The sequence below is a fragment of the Sciurus vulgaris genome (genome assembly GCF_902686455.1).
Source record: "Sciurus vulgaris genome assembly, chromosome: 4".
Lineage (NCBI taxonomy): Eukaryota > Metazoa > Chordata > Mammalia > Rodentia > Sciuridae > Sciurus > Sciurus vulgaris.
The window spans coordinates 96,876,964-96,881,471 of NC_136464.1; positions in this window are offsets into that span (position 1 = coordinate 96,876,964).

A 4,508-nucleotide genomic window follows, 5' to 3' on the forward strand; every position below is an offset into this window, starting at 1 on the left:
ACCCTATTATATGATGAATGGATAACAGAAGACATCAGGAGGGAAATTAAAAAATTCTTAGAAGCAAACGAGAACAAAGAAATATCATATCAAAATCTCTGGGACACTATGAGAGCAGTACTTAGAGGAAGATTTGTTTCATGGGGTGCATTCAACAAAAGAAGAAGAAATCAACAAATAAATGAATTCACACTACAGCTCAAAGCCATAGAAAAAGAAGAGCAGACCAACACCAAAAGTAGTAGAAGACAGCAAATAGTTAAAATCAGAGCCGAAATCAATGAAATTGAAACAAAAGAAACAATACAAGAAATTAACAAAATAAATAGTTGGATCTTTGAAAAAATAACAAAATTGATAAACCCTTAGCCACATTAACAAAAAGAGGGAGATAATTCAAATTGCTAATATTCGGAATGAACAAGGAAATATCACAACAGACACGAGTGAAATACAGAACATAATTAGAAGCTATTTTGAAAATCTATACTCCATAAAATCAGAAAACCTCAAAGACTTCAACAAGTTTCTAGAGACATAAGAATTACCTAAACTGAATGAGGAGGACAACACAACTTAAATAAATAAATTTCAAGCAATGAAATAGAAGAGGTTATCAAAACCCTACCAACAAAGAAAAGTCCAGGATCAGATGGGTTCTCAGCAGAGTTCTACAAAACCTTTAAAGAAGAGCTCATTCCAATACTCTCAAAGTATTCCATGATATAGAAGAGGAGGGAACCCTCCCAAACTCATTCTATGAAGCCAATACCACCCTGATTCCTAAACCAGACAGAGACACACCGAGGAAAGAAAATTTCAGACCAATATCCTTAATGAACATCAACGCAAAAATTCTCAACAAAATTTTAGCAAATCGCATACAAAGATATATTAAAAAGATAGTGCACCTCGATCAAGTGGGTTTTATCCCAGGGATGCAAGGTTGGTTCCACATATGGAAATCAATAAATGTCATTCACCATATCAACAGACTTAAAGTTAAGAATCACATGATTATTTCAAAAAATGAAGAAAAAGCATTTGATAAAATATAGCATCCCTTCATACTCAAAACAGTAGAAAAAATTGGGGTAGTGGGAACTTTCCTTAACATTGTAAAGGCCATCAATGCTAAGGCCATGGCCAATATCATTCTAAATTGTGAAAAACTGAAAGCATTCCCCCTAAAAACTGGAACAAGGCAGGGATGCCCTCTTTCACCACTTCTAATAAATGTCGTCCTTGAAACTCTAGCCAGAGCAATTAGACAAACCAAAGAAATTAAAGGGATACGAATAGGAAAAGAAGAACTCAAACTATCCCTGTTCATTGATGACATGATTATATATTTAGAGGAACCATGGAATTCCACCAGAAAACTTTTAGAACTCATAAGTGAATTCAGTAAAGTAGCAGGTTACAAGATCAAATCTAGTTAATCCAATGCATTTTTATACATAAATGATGAATCTTCAGAAAGAGAAGTTACGAAAACTATCCCATTCACAATAGCATCAAAAATTAAAATATTTGGGAATCAATCTCACAAAAGAGGTGAAAGAGCTCTACAATGAGAACTACAGAACACTAAAGAAAGAAGTTAAAGAAAACCTTAGAAGATGGAAAGATCTCCCATGTTCTTGGATAGACAGAATTAATATTGTCAAAATTGCCATACAACCTAAAGTGCTATAAAAATTCAATGTAATTCCAATTAAAATCCCAATTATGTACCTTACAGAAATAGTGCAAGCAATTGTGAAATTTATCTGGAAGAAAAAAAAAAAAAAAACCAGAATAGCTAAAGCAATCTCAGTAGAAAGAGTGAAGCAGGGGGTATCGCAATACTAGATCTTCACCTCCATTACAAAGCAATAGTAACAAAAACTGCATGGTATTGGTACCAAAATAGACAGGTAGATCAATGGTACAGAATAGAGGACATGGGCACAAACCCAAATAAATACAATTTTCTCATACTAGACAAAGATGCCAAAAATATGCAATGGAGAAAAGACAGCCTCTTCAACAAATGGTGCTGGGAAAACTGGAAAACCATATGCAACAGAATGAAATTAAACCCCTATCTCTCACCCTGCACAAAACTCAACTCAAAATGGATATAGGACCTCAGAATCAAACCAGAGAACCTGCGTCTTATAGTAGAAAAAGTAGGTCCAAACCTTCATCTTATCTTAGGATCAGACTTCCTTAAAAGGACTCCCATAGCACAAGACATAAAGGCAAGAATCAAAAACTGGGATAGATTCAAACTAAAAAGCTTTCTCTCAGCAAAGTAAACTATCAGCAATGTGAAGAGAGAGCCTATAGAGTGGGAGAATATCTTTGTCATTCATACTTCAGATAGAGCACTAATTTCCAGAATCTTAAAAGAACTCAAAAAACTCTACATGAAGATTACAAATAACCCAATCAACAAATGGGCTAAGGAAATGAACAGACACTTGAGAGAAGAAGATCTACAAGCAATCAATAGATATATGAAAAAATGTTCAAATCTCTAGTAATAAGAGAAATGCAAATCAAAACTACCCTAGGATTCCATCTCACCCCAATTAGAATGGTGATTATCAAGAGCACAAGTCACAATAGGTGTTGGCGAGGATGTGGGGAAAAAGGTACACTCATACATTGCTGGTGGGGTTGCAAATTAGTGCAGCTATTCTGGAAAGCAGTGTGGATATTCCTCAGAAAGCTTGGAATGGAACCACCATTTGACCCAACTATCCAACTTCTTGGCCTATATCCAAAGGACTTAAAATCAGCATACTACAGAGATATAGCCACATCAATATTTATTGCTACTCAATTCACCATAGCCAGATTGTGGAACCAACCTAGATGCCCTTCAGTTGATGAATGGATAAAGAAACTCTGGCATATATATATAATGGAATATTACTCTGCCATGAAGAATGATAAAATTATGGCATTTGCTGTCAAATGGATGAAATTGGAGCATATCATGCTAAGTGAGATAAGCCAGTCTCAAAAAACTAAAGGATGAATGATCTCACTGATAAGCAGATGAGGCCATATAATGGGGTATGGGAGGGGTTAGCATTAATGTTAGGGTTTGGTTTAGGGTTGGTATAAGGAGGGTGGTAAGAATGGAGGAAGGAAGGAATGTATAGAGGAAAAAGAGTGGTGGGAGTGGTGGGGGGAACAGAAAAAGAAAAAAACAGAATGAATCAAACAACATTACCCTATGTAAATTTATGATTACACAAATGGTATGTCTTGACTCCATGTATAAATAGAGAAACAATATGTATCCCTTTTGTTTACAATAACAAAAGAAAAAAATGTCATTTACTTTATCAAACTCTTATTTTTAATTACCCTTTTTTCCAAGCCATAAAGAAAGAAAGAAAGAAAGAAAGAAAGAAAGAAAGAAAGAAAGAAAGAAAGAAAGAAAGAAAGTAATGTGCAGTAGCAAAAATGGGACAACAGTGACTGAGATTGGGGTCTCTGATGACCTCATGGCTGTGGCATGCCTGGTGCCTTGGAGTGCTCCTGTCCAGGGGCACAAGATGCCTAACTGCTGTGGAAGTACATTGATCTCAGGCACACAGCCCTTGGGCAGGAAGGAATTCTTTTGCTAGATAACCAGAGTTTCATCAGCTCCCTTCTCTGGTTCCTGCCCACCTTACAGTAACTTTGGAACCTAACATTGCACATATATAAAGATTGCTGACATAACTCTTTAGATCTGCATTTCCATCAGAGAACAGAGCTCCATCTGATCTCAGCTTAATCTTCAAAATCTCTGTTTATAACCCTTTATTTTCTAATACTCCTTTTCCCCTCATTGAACTTGAGAATTTGGTCATGCTGGTCATGGCAAAAGAGGAAATATTAGCTTCAGGATTAAAACATTTTACCTAAGATTTGTGAAAAGCCCCGCCTTATCTGAGATAAGGCTCTGCCTCACAACCCTGCTGCATGTCAGAATGGTTCCAAAGTAAGCCAGACTTTAACTCATTTAATGTTGCGTTCAAAAGTTTGATGTTTGTTATAAAGATGACTGTGATCTCAAACGGGAACTCAGCCAAAATTCAAGAGAGCTATTGCACAAACTGAATGTTTTACTGTTGGTGATTTCATTTTGTATTTTCCTTGTAAGCTCTAATTGTTGCCTGATCAATATTTTGCAGAAGTACTGGTTCAAGAGTGAACACCGTAAATTAACTTGGAATAGTAAGCCATCACCTATAGAACACATAATGTAAACCCCAATTAGATAAAAGGGGGTAAATAACTGTAAAGTTATAGACATTGAAGTTAAAGCCCAGTACTCTTGCTTTGTGACTGGTGAGACTGACTTGCTTGATGGTTAAGATCAAATTTAGAGATTGAGATTAAATACAGAGGTCAAGAAAAGTCCATATTTGGGTCTTGCCCTCAAAGTCAGCCTGAACCCAGGGAACAAGAGGACTTCTCCAAGGAGGTTTACAACTCTGGGTCACACAACCTCCTGACCA